Here is a 17160-nt window from a genome sequence, read left to right as displayed (position 1 = left end):
GCTTCCCTTTCTTTCCAAACCTCATCACACCCTTCATGGGTGATATTTTCAAATTGACCCAATCATCAACATCAAAATCAAGCTCTCTTCTTCTAACATCGGCATAAGACTTTTTTCAACTTTGAGTCGTTTTACACCGTTAAAAAATAAGTCGAATCTTTTCAATGGTCTCATACACCAACTCGGCCCTATCAAAGTGACCTCACCAACTTAAAGCCAACTAATAGGAGACCTACACCTCATAACATAGATGGCCTCAAATGGAGTCATTCCAATGCTAGAGTGATAACTATCATTATAAGCAAATGTAATCATAGGCAAATGATCATCTCAATTTTCTTCAAAGTCAATCACACAACCTCTCAATATATCTTTCAAATTCTGAATAGTACATTTGACTTATTCATCGGTCTAAGGATTAAAAGTCGTGCTAAGCTTCACTTGAGTACCAAAACCCTTCTAAACGACCGTCGAAACTGAGATGTAAGTGGAGTACCATGATCATAGATAATGGAAAAATGCACCCAATGAAACCTTACCATTTCCATAATATAAAGGTTGGTGTATTATTCTACAGAGAATGAAGTCATAACGAAAAGAAAGTGAGTCAATTTCGTCATATGGCCCATAATGACCCAAATAGAATCAAGCTGACGACGAGTACGAGGTAAACTCGTAATGAAGTCCATATTCAAATATTCCCACTTCCATGTAGGAATACAAATATCTTGAACTAAAACACTCGGTTTCAGATGCTCAACTTTTACTTGTTGACAATTCGGACATTTAGCCACAAATTTTGGAATATCCTTCTTCATCCCATTTCACAATTAAAATTTTTGCAAATCACGGTACATCTTAGTGGCTCTCGAGTAAATATAATACTGAGAACTGTGAGCTTCTATCAAAATTTGATTTCTCAACTCATCAACATTCTAAACACATAATCAACCTTGGCATCGAAGTACACCATCTCCTTCTCAAGAGAAAGCCTTAATGGCTTTTTCTGAAATCGACTTCTTTAAATAAACTAATATAAGACCAAGATCTTACGTAACCTTTAAATCCGATACAAAAGATGGTGCTGAACCATTTTGAATTGTCAGACCACTTTTACTAGATCAACCAAACGAACACATAATCGGGTCTATCTATGAATATCACAAACTAACTCCTTCTTACCATCTTGAACATGAGCAACACTTCCTATCGATAGTCGACTAAGAGAATCCGCCACCACATTTGCTTTACTGGGATGATAAAGGACACTCGTGTCGTAATCCTTCAATAACTCAATCCATCTCTTTTGGTGAATATTCAAATCCCTTTGAGTGAACACTTAACTCAAGCTTTTGTGGTCGGTAAACACATCTACATGAACAACATATAAGTAATGTCTCCAACTATTTAGAGCAAACACTACCGTCGCTAACTCCAAATTATGAGCCAGATAATTCATTTCATGCACCTTCAATTACCTTGAAGCATAAGCGATGACTTTCCCATGTTGCATCAAAACACAACCAAGAATAATCTGAGAAACATTACAATAAACCATAAAACCATTCGATCATTTCGGTAACATCAAAATAAGGGCTGAAGTGAGTCTACCCTTCAACTATTGGAAACTTTTCTCACAAGCTTACGACCATAAAAATTTCTCATTCCTTTGAGTCAATGTTGTCAAAGGTGAAGAAATAGAGGAAAATCATTTCATAAACCTACTATAATAACCGGCTAAACCCAAGAAACTCCGTATATCTGAAGCAGAAAAATGTCTAGGTTAATTCTTAATTACCTTAGTCTTCTTAGGATCGATTTGAATACCTTCACCGAAGACAATATAACCAAGGAAAGCCATAGACCTCAACCAAAACTCACACTTGCTAAAATTAGCATATAATTCACAATCCTTGAGAACTTACAATACAATCCTCAAATGCTCAACATGCTCATCCTCACTCCATGAGTAATTCAAGATGTCATCAATAAATATAATCACAAACATAACAAGATATTTCTTGAAGACCTTATTCATCAAATCCATGAACGTCGTCGGGGCATTAGTCAAACAAAAAGACATAACCAAGAACTCATAGTGACCATATCGAGTTCAAAAATCTGTCTTTAGAAAGTCATACTCCTTCACCCTCAATTGGTGATAATCCGATCGAATGTCAATCTTAGAGAAGTAACTCACTCCTTGGAGTTGGTCAAACAAATCATCAATCCTTGGAATATGATACTTACTTTTTTATGGTAACCTTATTTAATTGCTGATAGTCAATGCATATTTGGAGAGAACCATCTTTCTTACAAACAAAGATATCCAGTCTTACGAAACCCTTATCTAACAAATCCTTCAATTGATCCTTTAAATCCTTAAGTTCTGTTGGGGCCATACGATAATGAAGAACAAAAATAGGTTGCATATCTAGGAGAAGGTAAATATCGAAATATATTTCCCTTTGGGGAGAAATACAAGGAAGATCATAGGAAAATACTTCCAAAAACTCATTTACAATAGGAACTGACTCAAGAGTAGGGGGTTTCATAATTTGTATCTTTAACCTTAACAAGACGATAAATGCAGCCCTTAGAAATCATTTTCTTAGATTTTAGGCAAGATATAAATTTACCCTTAAGAACATAATTTTCCCTTTCCCATGACATAATAGTTTCGTTCGGAACCTTTAATATGACCAATCGGGTCCTACAATCTATGGAAGCATAATATGCATGAAATCAATCCATCCCAAGAATAATATCAAAATATAATATATCAAGCTCTACAAGATCAACATGAGTGACTCTATGAGAAATAAAAATAAAGAAATTTATATAAAATCTTTTAACAATAACAAAATCACCAATGAGAGTAGAGACATGAAAGGGATTAGAAAAGATTTGGGGACCAACATCAAATCTCATGGACAAATAAGGAGTAACAAATGATAACATAGCACCCGAATCAAGAAAAAAATACACACTAAAATGAAATACTTTCAACATACCAGTTAGCACATCCGAAGAACCTTCAAGATCAAATCAGGTCTGAAGAGCATAAAATCTATTTCGACGAGGAGCACCCAAATCAGAACCACTAGGCTGAGCTTGCATGTCATCCTTATCTTGCTAGCTTGCAACGAACAATCCTTCACTTTGTGACCACGTTTTACACAACCAAAGCAACCATCCATACCGACTAAATATTTTTTCCTGAGTGACTCTTACCAAACCTTTGGAAAATGGGAATAGAAGATCCATTGGCTCCACCCCCTTGAGGCTTAGGGTTAGACACCCTATATTTATTGAAATTAGATGTCGGAGCATTAGAAGAACCTTGACTGGAAATTTTTTTCCAAAATTGAGGATGCCCATGTCCACCGGACCTCGAATGAGAAAAGTCGCCATTACTAATCCTTGCCCTCTTGTACTCTCTTTCCTTTTCCTTGAAATTTTCCTTTTCAATTTGTTGGGCATGTTTCATGAAACGAGAGATATCATTCTCCTTAATCAACATGGCGTTTCAGCATTCTTTGACAACTAAATCGAAAACACCCGACACAAACTTACTCATTTTTGCCGTAGAGTCGATAACCATTATCGGAGCATACTTATGCAATTGAGTGAACTTCAATGCATATTTCTCCACACTCATATTTCCTTCACAAATATTAATGAATTCAAGCACCTTTGCTTCTCTTGTCTCAAGAAGAAAGAATCGATCAAGAGAAGCCCCTTTACATTTGTCCCAATCAAGATAACCTACATCTACCACCCTATCTTCCTTTTATTGGTTGAAACAAATTTGAGCAACACCTTTGAGTTGGTAAGCGGTCAATTCTGCCTTTCCCACCATTGACACTCCCGTAATTCCCACTATCTTATAGACCTTATTAGTTAATTCTTGAGGATCCTCATGAACCATGGAACTCAAAAGGATTCATCCTAGTGAATTCACTTATCCTTGTTGTCGCCATACCCACATTTGAGTTTATGGGAGCAACGATTTTTCTATTCGCTTGGGTCGTCATAACTTGAGCCAACACTTGAAAAATGGCTTGAAATTTGGCATGAGTCACTTGCTGGGTCAAAAGGTCAACTGAGGCTTGGAAACCTCGGTCTCCATATTATTGGCCACGTTCCTTCTCACATAAGCTCTTCGAGGGAGCTATATCTTGAAAAACATCAGATACAAATTAAGAAAAGGACCTTTTATAGAGATAAAATTTGTGGCACGAGTTTAGAGAAGTGAAAGAAGTGAAGTTTCCTTAACGTTTTATAGCATCCTATTCTTAAATGTGGTGCGCTTCACACTCATGAACAAGACTCTACTCGACAGGGCTTGTAAGACTTCCTAGGCTCATTTTAAACCTTGTGTCTGAATACCAAGTTTATCACGACCCAAAATATACCCTAGATGTGACATGACATATAAGACCCAAAGTGGCCCTAAATAAGACACTTGACATACATCCTACACAATATAATAGACAAAAGTAGAAAGTATCATATTATTTAAGAGTTTGACATAAAAGTGGAAGTCTAACATAGTCTCGACAAGCCAATCTGATACATCAAAAAGGTGGTCAGGATGTAACCCGTACACCATGTGTAATGTCTGAAACTAAAACATAAGAAAAGTAAGTAAATGTGACATAGTCCTCGGAACATGAGGACTCACCAAATCTTCCAATGCAGAAAATCTGAATCTAGCCACAAGCGGGAGGAGAGAAAGCGTCATACCCTACATTATTAGACAATGTAGGCAAAAGTATGCATTAGTACAAGGAATGTACTAAGTGTGAGGGATATGCATAAACATAAAAATATGATTATAAAAGGACCTATGCATGACCAAACTAAACATAGTAAAACCTTTCAAGAAGAATCATAAAATATGAACATGGTCAATACATCTTAGAATCATATGAAAGCTTCATAAAATATTAGAAAGTAACTTAGTTCATTTTGTTGGATATTAGCTTTAACCGACAATAGACCATGTGAGATATAACATGGAATCCAATGTAACTCCCACAACAAGAAGGGAGAGTCTACTTTCCAAGGTAGGATTTCGTATCATATCATATGCTATTTGTGGATCCACTAGAAATGTTATTTAAGATAATCCTAAGGGGGCACATAGTTTGGATTTAGAGGTTACTACTAGAGACTGCCCTATTTGAGCTTCACCTCAAAGTTCTCTCGTTGCTAAGTTAAATCCCAATGGAATAGTCAATTTCATAAACATAATCATCGTACTTGGAAAAACATAATTTAGTTACCAATCCAAGCTTAAATCATTTGAGAGTAACTCCTTAAACCATGTGTGAGAAAACATTTCACCATTCACGATTTCTTAATATGATAAAACCCTTCACAATTCATGTATGCTTATCTTGAAAGCAACCATTAGATTATATAACATCTTTACAAAAATCATGCATAAACTTTCATAAATCATCATCCATAAATCCATAGTTTTCTTCACAAACTCATATCTTCATAAAATCATAGTCAAAATCATGAATAATGCATGGGTCTTATGGAAATCAATAGGAAATCGTGTAGTTTAATAAAGATGCACATAGGAAGATATAAAGTGAACAATTAAATTAACATCAATTAATACACATGAATATCACATGAAACCCTAATCAGTTTGATATACCGTGAGTTTACGATATTTTTGATGCATTTCACTTAGAAGTTACGTGTGTCTAGGGGTATATTGTATTAGAAATAATGTGTTTTGTATCATGTTTGCAGGAAATAAGCTTGGAATGCAGTTGATGTAGATGATAGCTGAAATTACGCAGAAGGAGCCACCCACATAGTGATCCACGGACCATAGGTCCTGTGACAGACCGTCGTTGGGTAGGCGTAGATGGAGCATTAGAGAATTCTGACCAAGTGTGGAACTACGAAGCAACTGACAGACCGTAGGTCGACCCATGGGTCGTCCTGTACATCCGTCGATGGGTGAAGAGAGTTGAAGTTCTAGTACCTGATGCAAAATCCTAAGTATGGAGTCACATAAAGGGACTTACAGACCATAGGTCGACCCACGGTCCATAGGTCGAGTCGTCCCTTGAATCTGCGTTCCAGACAATTTATTTCCTTATTTTGTTTCCTTTTTATTTAGGACATGTTTTCTATATATAGGAGATATAAACCTCATTTTTGGGGGTTAGACAACATTGTATATTCTTAGTTTTTGTGTTTCTTTGGGAATTAACTTGCAAACTTTAGCAATTTGATTTCCGGATTTCGGTTTATAAGATTTTCACTTTGAAATTCAATTGGAGAGTTCGGGTTTCATCTACTCTAATCGTAAGTTCATGAATTTTTTTTATCAAAACATGAATTGTGTTCTTTCAAGCATGAGTAGCTAAATCCACAACTAGGGTTGTGGGAACCATGAGCAATTAACAATGTATGAATAATAATTGAGTAATTCTTGAATAGTGTTTATGCATGTATTGGTAATTCTTTCGCTTAGAATTCTTTTTAATGGTTGCAAACGTTAGAACTCGCCTCGTTCCTACTTGTCGGACCAAGGAGGTAATGAATGAGAAAAGAATTAACAACATATAGATGCTATCTAATAGTCTAATGTCAATTGGTGTGAGGGTGAAAACTAAGTCAAACATTGATGTGAAGTCTAATCTGAGGAAAAAGGTAAGGGTTAGTAAAGTATACACTCGTAGTCGGACCAAGGTGCGTAGTGAAATTCCCTATTTGGAGGGCCAATCACTTAGGGATATCTATCTCACCAACTTTGCATGTAAAACACTAGAAAATGATTACTATTATTAGGATTTCTGCATTAAAAGCTCGTGGGGAACACATATACCCTAGTTTCTCTCTCATATTGATAACTTAAAGTTTGGATCCTGCTCACTTGTTACGTAATCAACAATCTATTATTTGCTTACAAACCCCCCTCTCCCTTTATTTACTTGTCTCGGAAATAGTTTGACTAAATGGATATAACAGTGAGTTAAGTTTAAGTCTGAACCATATTCCTTGTGGGATCGACCCTAACCTACAAGTTGGGTTCTTTATTTGACGACGACTGCTTATACCTTTTTAGGGATGTGTAGTTTGAGCGTATCAGAGTTTAGGAGAAATTGAATTAGAAACTTAGAAATCCTTTGGGACCCGTTGGATAAATGAAATTCAATGGTGAAATTGCACATACCTTGATAATCAAAGCCAAAAGAAATGGTGAAACGAAGACTTTGAATTGAACCCATAGATTTTTCTTCCTTAGCTTGAGAGAGAATTGGAGAGGATGAATTTTGTTAGGATTTGGGAATTAGGAGAACAAATTTAGAATGGGTAATTTTAAGAGTTAAAAATCTTATATATGGATTATAATTAGGGTCAAAATTACATAGTTTAGATATTAAATACATAGGAAAATACCAAAATAGCCCTAACTTAGAAACTGCCGAAACACCCTCTATGGAAACCTTTCACAGATTTTTAATCACTTCACCGTTCGTGAAGGCTATCGTGAACCAGAGGGGAGTTTGGGATTTTCTAAGTCAATCTCCACGGACAGGTCTACTGTCCGTGGACCCTTCTACTAGTCGTGAACCTATCCATGAATCATTGCCTTAGAATAATTTTCACAAGACTCGAGTTGAAGGATGGGTTCACTGACTGTGGACCCTTCCACCATATTTGAACACTTCTTTAGACCCTTACCTTAGAATAGTTCACAAGGCTCGGGTTCAACGATGGGTTCCCAAACAATGGACCCTTCCACCGTCCTTGAACCCTTCCTTAGACTCTTGCCTTAGAATATTTTTCACAACGCTCGGGTTCAAGGATGGGTTCACTGACCACGGACCCTTCCACCATCCTTGAACCCTTCCTTAGACCCTTGCCTTAGAATATTTTTTCACAAGGCTCGAGTTCATTGATGAATTCACTGACCGTGGACCATTTCACCCTTTTTGAACCCGTTTGTAGACCATTGCCTTTGGATATTTCTCATAAGGTTTGGGCTCAAGGTTGGCTTCACTGACCGCGGACCCTTTCACCTTCCTTGAACCCCTCCTTACAAGTCCACTTTTCACATATTTCCAACTAGCTTTTCTCATTCCAACTTCCAATTGACTTTTACACTTCCGAGGTGTTACGGTACTTTAAAAAGCTCAACTCGACACCCAGGCCTACTTGTAGTTGAAAACTCATAGAGCGAAAAATGTCCAACATATTTTGACAGAGGTAGTAAGTTTTCTTTTCTTTCTCTTTTTGATCCTTTTGTCGGGTCTTTAGTCTCCACTCTAAAAGGAACTAGGAGTCGAATTCATGTTTCATCAAACATTGTATCTCCCAGAAAGTATGACAAAGGAAATTACTTAGAAGATGCCCACAAAGGAATGAACAAGCCACAAGTGCATTGATAGTAAATGAATTAAGTTTTGACCATAATATAATATGTAGTATAAGAATAATTTTATTGGTATTTTTTATTTGGAAGTTAGTGGAGACGGGAGATGCTTACCCAAATTCACCAACAATCAATATATATTAGCGTTTGTTTTTTACCAAGTGTTACTATTAGGAACACATTACACATATTTGAACAATTAGTAAGTATCAAATTATACATGTCATTGGCCAAAAGAATAACATAATAGAGAATATAGAATATATAAGAGAGTATAGATAATAAAGAATAATGTCCAAAAAATGGTGATTGCGTCTGCCGGGAGTCGAACCCGGGTCTATTGCTTGGAAGGCAATTATCCTAACCGTTGGACTACAAACGCTCCATTGCTTGAAAACCACTCTTTACATACTACTTCTTTCATCCCATTTTATGTGAGATAGTTTGACTCGGCACAAAGTTTAAAAAAAAAAGGAATACTTTTAATAATCTAAAATGAATGATCGAAATTTGTGTGGCTATAAATCATTTCATTAAGGGTAAAATGGATATTTTAAAGTTAAATTGTTACTTAATATAAAAATGTCGTTCTTTTTGGGATTGGCTAAAAAGGAAAGTAATTCATATAAATTGGGTTATATATATTCTAAGAATCTTTCCTAGATATTATTGCTTCTACTTGAATTGTTTTTTACCTTTGGAAAAGTCACATCACCAACTTCATCTGCTCAACATAGGTGACTAGTAATTTCGCTTCCTTCCTTAATTTTTGTAACCTAATCTAGGATCTATACTACTTTGGGAAAATTTCAAAAAAAAAATATAATTAGCCAATTACATTGCAAAAATATACTCATAAACTTACAAATTTTTAGCTCGAAGCATGATTCGATATATAACATTATACATCTAATTCATAATAATATATAAAACTTTCATATATTTTTACAAAACTATTTTTTAACCTGCTATAGAATATTATACACCTAATATATAATATTATATAAAATTATAAGAGGTATTTATACACCCATATACAATATTGTACACTATTATATAAAAAAGTGATTTCATCGTTTTCCTTGAATCCAAAACCAGATTCATCCGAAAATACTTTAAAAACTACACCAAATCACCCAAAAATTCATATTTAGGCTCCTCAATATAACTTATCTTTTGCAACTATCCATATGTGAACACCAAAAACAATTTCTACACACAAAAATAAAGTTGATCGTGAACAAGTGGCACTCTCATTAACTAGGAATTCCATCAATCTCTTTTTAAGAAATTAATTTTCCTAGTTTTTCCATTTATATGCCAAGTGGCTGTTTTTTTACTATAGTAACTAACCCCTTTGAATTTGGCAAAACCATTGGGGTTAAAAATCTTGTTTATTTAAATGATTTCAACAATCAATTAAGAGACATTCTGCCAACTTCTTATATTCCTCAAATAGACAAAGCAATGATCCATTCTTCTTTATTCACTATCTTTTTCAACAAGGCGTGACAAGTGAATGTGAAGATTAGTACTGGTAAAAAATTTCACAAGGTGTGTTTCATTTTATTTTAATTTCCACCAAATTCATAAATATGAAGTTATGATTTACTCATTTACATGAACCAATGATCTCAACATAACAAAAAAAAAGATATCAATATGATAAAAAAATACATCGTAAAATGTTAGTCAAAGTTCTTATAGTTTGACTCTAAAAAAAGAAATCATAACAACTAAAAGTGGACGGATGAAGTAGCATTTAATTATTCTCTGTATAGCATTTCCATTAGTTCTATGATCTGATACAAGTGCTACATCTTCACTTCTGGCCAAAACTCTGTTACGGATACTTCCTTCAATTTGTTTGCCTTACTTTCTTTTTTTAGCCCACATAAAAAGTAATGCCTCTTTCCTCTTCTTTTGATAACTCTTTAATTTTAACTTTTCCACGTGACGTATTTAAGATAGCAATATTCATGAGCATTAATCTAAGACCACAAGATTCAAAAGAAGTGTACGTTATTAATTTCTTAAAGTTGGTGTCATATCAAAATGAGACAGTATTATGTTGAAGCCAAACCAATGAACCATCAGACTATTTTTGGTTAACTGTATCCTTCTACTCTACTTTCTCCTTTGGTACACAATTGGTTACCAAAAAATTGACCATTCAGAAGGTGAGTAGGTAGTTATTTTGAAGAATAAAGTAATGATGCCAACAAACTTTGCTTCAGAAGAAGGTAAGTTATGAGCTGGCTAGTCTTTTTTAAAAGGAACAGACAAGTTTGAGAGACAGCCTATCCACATGCAGCCTAGCTCACAAAATATTAAAGCTTAATATTTTTCCTTAGCATCCTACTTGAGCATACTTAGCTCCTCCATTATTTCAAAGTATCAGTTCCAAGCTCAACCACTGTTAAGACCCTAAAGAGGTAAGCCCCAAGCCATTATTGATCAATATTCTGTTATCCCTCGATTCTTCTCTCGTAACTATTTTCTGTGATTCGAGGTAAGTTAGTAGCTTATTTTTCGAACATAGGATGTCATATCATGGATCTCTTTGTGATATATTTGATTGCGCCAAAAATGTTAGGCAACACTTTGCTATGTGAAAGATAATATTTGATCATTTCTGTATACCTACAGAAATATCTTAGTGAAATTCAAATGTGGATTCCGAATTTAAATTTGATGTATTCAGTATCTAAGGTACTAAACTTGTTGTACTTATTTCTTTAAGCAACATTCATTGTACTTTTGAGATTATGAGTTCAGATTTTATGTAATGTTGTGTGTCGAAAATACTCTGTTTTAGTGATACACATAGAACAAAGACTCCATCCACCTCTGTCCTCTGGTTAGATTTTCCCTATTTGTTATGTTCACATTTTTCTTTGTTTGTTATTGAAAGGGTTTGAGATCAAGATTTGAAAGGATTGATGGGTACAGAGGCACCAAGTTGGGCAGATCAATGGGGTACAGGAGGATTTGGTGCTATGGATGAAGAGGAAATTAGTCACAAAAACAAGAAAGAGAATGATAGTGACAAGAAAAGCAGTTCATCAGCAGGACTTGGGAAAGCAAAAGCAGTGGCTCAAAAGATGAAGAATGGCACTTCTATAGGCATCAAATGGGTAAAAAGCAAATGCCAGAAGAAAAACCCCTCTCCTTCTTGATGATTTTGAGATTTATGTAAGAACATTCAAGATACAGATCAACTGTTTAGATCACACATGTTTTAACCAATTGTTCTCATATTCTTTAACAAGGAAAGAGTTATACACTAGCTGTACTCTTTTAGGCAACAGTTGCAACTTCTATCTATATATATATATAATATAATATTCTTGTGTCAAATATGTTGGGTTTTAAAGGTGTGAACAGAAAATGAAGGGTAGTGACTCTCCTGAAGAGTTGTGACTATGCCGAAGGGTTGTGAACTTTATGAAATGTTGTGTCCTTTCTAAAGGATTGTGACCGTTTGAAAAGTTATGCCTTTTCCAAAGTATTGTGACCTTTCTGAAAGATTGTCTTCTTTCCAAATGGTTGTGACCTTTACCCTTTGTTGGCTATAAATAGAGAGGTTTTCTCTTATTTTTTTGTATCGAATTCTTCCCTTCTTTTGCATACATCTCTTACAAAATAAAATCGATCGATCGTGTCTGTGTGTGTGATTCGTTGCTGTCATTTTGAGTTCGTTGAAATTATCGAAGTTCGAGGTACCGCTACTTCTTTAATGGTTAATCCGTTTTATCTTGGGAGGAATTAATCTGCAACCTCAGGTACTTGAGGGGATTAAATTTCTTAAGGACACACAGTGGGTTCTGTGGACTCGAATAGTTCTTTGTTTTTTTCTTTTCATCTTTTATTATTTCTGGTTTGCTAATTTGAATACAGGAGATAACAAGCTTAAGAAATTTAATGTTGGTATTTTATGTGGTAAGGAAATTACTTCTATTTTCTGTGTTTTTTTTATGGGGAAAGAAAAAGAAGAAAAAGAGATTTATTTTATCATATGATAAAAGAAAATTTGGGATGAATTAGTATTACTTTAATATGTTCGAGTATATTTTTTGTAGTAACTTTTCCTTGGATGGGTAAGATTATTTTTATTTTCTTCCCAAGTGCATTCAATGAGAAAAGTTATTTTGTGCATAAAGGTTAAGATGAACACTTTAATTTTTTCCCTATATTCTTGGTTTTATATAACTATGAGAAGAAGTAAATGAATAAATGTTGTCTCCTAACAATATCTGAACATGAGTTTAGTTTCTTGTTGAAATTAAATGTCTTCTTGAGGAAAATAGGAATATGATGGAAACTGAGAAAAGAAAAAAAAATTAGCAAGAAAAGTGACTTGCATGGAATTATTGCTGACAGATAGATTATGATTAAATGAGAGTAAAAATCAGGTTATATCTTTATTTTTCTTGATTATTATTTTCTTTTTCTATCCTTTATAAGTTATGAAATTTATTTCATAAATGTTAGGATAGATGATCATTATGTGATGATCTCAGAATATATCTTTATTATTATTAATATGTATTCTATTTAGAGGAGGAAAAATAAAACTTTTGTAGTTTTCTACTCCATGTAGAATTTGATTGTGTTTGACTTTTGGAGATTTTTTTTCTCCTTTGATTTGAAGAATATAAGAACTTCACGAACAAATCAGATTCTGCATTGGTTTGAAGAATATAGAAACTTCACCAATTTATTAAATACTCTGTTTGAATGAATATTTTGACTTGAAGAGTACAAAATCTTTGTCAGGAATATTAAGGCTAAATGATTGAAAAAAAAAAAATCTTCATCATTAGGTCGAAACAGTGTTGTATTTGAGGATTCTGGAGATTAAAATCTTTTTGGTTTACTACTCTGTCTGAATGTGAAACTGATTTGAAGAATATTAAAACTTCATCAGAATTCAAGGTTCATTCGGTTAACGATTAGAAGAATATAAAAACTTCATCGTTAAACTAGAAACAAGTTGTATAAAGATTGAATCTTTATTGTTAGTATTCTAAATACTAAGTGGTTTGTCTAGTTGTGACAAAAAGGGAAAACAAAACACTAGTGACATAAAATTAGTGGTTTTTGTGCCTGCAGTGGGTGTTTATATGGATTAAATCTCCAAAAGAAGGCTTCGTGTTGCCAATGTGTAAGCATGGAGAAAAATATGTGGAAAATAATTTGAAAAATATTTTTGAGAACATTTTTAAAATGTGGGGGGTTCTTTACTTGTGATAAAGACAAAATTAGACTTACTATCTAATTTAAATTTGAAAGTACAAGATATGAAATTTAATGGCAATCTTGTATTATGTTAGACCCACAAAATTCTTGGAGTCTATTTGATATTGTGGTCGTTGAGTCTCTCTTTACTAGTATATGATATGACTAGTATGAAACCACAAAATTATATTACTCATTGAAAAGAATTGTATTCTTTGATGAAAAAGTTTCACTTTAAAATATTGTGATTTTTCATGAAAAGATATGTCTATTAAATTTTTTTTTATAGACATGAACATTGGTGAAAAGTGATATGTTATGTTTGTGTTGTAAAACAAACATTTGGGTCATATTGCCCTTATTGACAATTGCACTAGATACTGTTATGTTTATTTACTGAATGGTAAGGATGAAGCAATAGAAACATATTGACAATATAAAACTGAAGTTGAAAATCAGTTGGATAAAAAAATTGTCATGATTAGAAGTGGTAGATGTAGAGAATTGAATCTTCTTTTACAGAAATATNTGTAAGCATGGAAAAAAATATGTGGAAAATAATTTGAAATACTTGAAAAATATTTAAAATGTGGGGGGTTCTTTACTTGTGATAAAGACAAAATTAGACTTACTATCTAATTTAAATTTGAAAGTACAAGATATGAAATTTAATGTCAATCTTGTATTATGTTAGACCCACAAAATTCTTGGAGTATATTTGGATTGTGGTCGTTGAGTCTCTCTTTACTAGTATATGATATGACTAGTATGAAACCACAAAATTATATTACTCATTGAAAAGAATTGTATTCTTTGTTGAAAAAGTTTCACTTTAAAATATTGTGATTTTTCATGAAAAGATATGTCTATTAATTTTTTTTATAGACATGAACATTGGTGAAAAGTGATATGTTATGTTTGTGTTGTAAAACAAACATTTGGGTCATATTGCCCTTATTGACAATTGCACTAGATATTGTTATGTTTATTTACTGAATGGGTAAGGATGAAGCAATAGAAACATATTGGCAATATAAAACTGAAGTTGAAAATCAGTTGGATAAAAAGATTGTCATGATTAGAAGTGGTAGATGTAGAGAATATGAATCTTCTTTTGCAGAAATATATTTGGAAAATGGAATCATCCATCAAATTACTGCACATTCTCACCTCAATCTAATGAAATTGTTGACGGAAAAAAACCGAACTTTGAAGGAAATGTTGAATGTCCTATTTATAAGTTCAAGTTTACCACAAAATTTGTGGGGGTGCTATCATTATAGCAAAAGAGAACAACAAAAAAAATTTGTCTGTTCATAAAGAGAGAAACAAAAAGTTTTGTTTGTTAGTAAAGGGAGTAATAAATAATAAAAAAAAATGTTTGTTTGTTAAGAAAGGGAGCAACAAAAAGTTGTGTTTGTTCAGTCTTTGTTGTATCCTGATAGAGAATTGTTTGTCGTCCCTTAAAGTTTATACAAGCAATAACTCTTGAAAGATAGTGATCAAACAATTTCCAATATAGTCTATTTCATATGAGAAATGGAAATGAGGGAACTATTCCCAAACGGGTCAAAATAGGACCTAAGACTTTGGATTGTATGTTCATTGGATATGCTACAAATAGTAAAGCATGTCGATTTATGGTTCATAAGTCCGAACTGTTGGATAGTCAAGTGAAGGGTCTAAACGACCTTGGAAAGAACCAAAGGAGAATGTACTTAATAAAGAGATTCAGAGGTATATAAATGTCAATGGACAAATTACTTCCTACGAGTTTGATTTTGTAACATTTCTTCTTGAAAATGAGTCTCATATATTCTAAAAGTTATGTCCTTTGTGGACTCATTCTCTTTGAGAAAAGTTTGTCAATAGTAAGATAGATTCAATCTTGAGCAACCATACTTGAGAGTTGATTGATCTTCCTCGAGGAAATAAACTTTTGGATTCAAAGTGAATCTATAAAAGGAAAAGAAAGTTGATGAAACTATTGACAAATACAAAGACAGACTTGTTGTCATAGGCTTTAGACAATAAGAAAACCTTGTTTGACAGATAATAACACTAACTAGGATTACATCAATTCAGATGTTAATTGCGCTAGTTGCGAAATATTGCCTTCAAATTCGTCAAATTGAATGTGAAAACATTTTTATTTTAAATGAAAAATTGGAGGAAGAAATTTACATGGAACAACCCAAGGGCTTTGTGGTTCTGGTAAAGAAAAGAAAGTTTGTAAACTTGTTAAGTCACTCTGTGGACTAAAAACAAGCTCCCAAATAATGACATGCGAAGTTTGACCAAACTATGTTGGCAAATGAATTCAAGATTAATGAAAGTGATAAATGTTTTTACATTAAAGACACTCCAAATCACAAGGTCATTATTTGTTTTTATGTTGATGACATTGTGATCGTCAAAAGAGACATTTCTAACATAAATGCTACTAAGCATATGCTAGAAAGTAACTTCGATACGAAAGACATTGAAGTTACTGATGTGATTGAAAATGTACTTGACAAGTTCAAGCATTTGGATTTCAATATTGTCAAGACTCCAATAAATGTGAGATTTGTACTTCAAAAGAATGAAGGCAAAAGTGACTCACAATTGGATTGTGCTAGAGTATTGAGAAGTATGATAACTATCATGAAGTGTACGCGATCAGATATAACATATGCTATTAATAAACTAAGTCGGTTCACGAGTAATCTCAATCAAACTCATTGGATGACAATGAAAAGAGTTTTGGAGTATTTAAAACATACTTAAAAAAAACTATTGCTTTGCATTATAACTAATATTCAATAGTATTGAAAGAATATAGTGATGCAAATTGAATCACCAAGTCAAATGAAGTAAAATCCACGAGTGGATATGTATTTACTCTTGGTGGAGGAGCAGTCTCTTGGAAATCTTCCAAACAGAGATGTATCGCTCGCTCTACTATGAAATCTGAGTTTATCACTCTAGATAAGGCCGGTAAAGAAGTTGAATGACTCCAAAATTTCTTGAAAGATTTTTGGCCCAAACCTTTTAGCTCCAGTATGCATACACAGTAAGAGTTAATTTGCAATAGGTAGGGCATGAAGCATGATGTATAACGGAAAGTCTCATCATATATGATGTAGACATAATATTGTTAGAACTACTCTCTAGTGGAATTATCATAATTGACTATGTAAAGTCAAAGGATAATGTGTCGGATCCGCTTATAAAAGGCCAAACTAGAGAGGGAGTTGATAGATTATCAAAGGGAATGGTACTATGACCGAGAACAAGTCATTGTGGCGGTAACTCTACCTAGAAGACTGGAGATCCCAAGATCTAGGTTCAAGGAGATCAAACAAAGTCATTGATGACGGTTCAACATTGTCAAAATATTTTTTATGGTCCATTCTCATGATAAGACAATGTTCAGTAACAAGGATAAAGACATTAGGACTTTTTAATGATTTCTAAGTTTGATACAAGGTATATCAAATGGTGTATCTATGGGATAACACATT

At 33.6% G+C, this 17160-nt stretch overlaps 1 non-coding gene across 1 annotated transcript; it reads right to left on the bottom strand.

The window, feature by feature from the left end:
* Window positions 1-8723: 8723 nt before the first annotated feature.
* On the bottom strand, window positions 8724-8795 carry TRNAG-UCC (transfer RNA glycine (anticodon UCC)). The gene has a single exon. It is a non-coding gene; the product is annotated as a tRNA-Gly (tRNA).
* Between the last annotated feature and the right edge of the window lie 8365 nt (window positions 8796-17160).

This window comes from Solanum stenotomum, chromosome 12 (genome assembly GCF_019186545.1).
Source record: "Solanum stenotomum isolate F172 chromosome 12, ASM1918654v1, whole genome shotgun sequence".
Lineage (NCBI taxonomy): Eukaryota > Viridiplantae > Streptophyta > Magnoliopsida > Solanales > Solanaceae > Solanum > Solanum stenotomum.
Note: the sequence above shows the minus strand (reverse complement) of the source record. Positions and strands in the feature narration are given on the sequence as shown.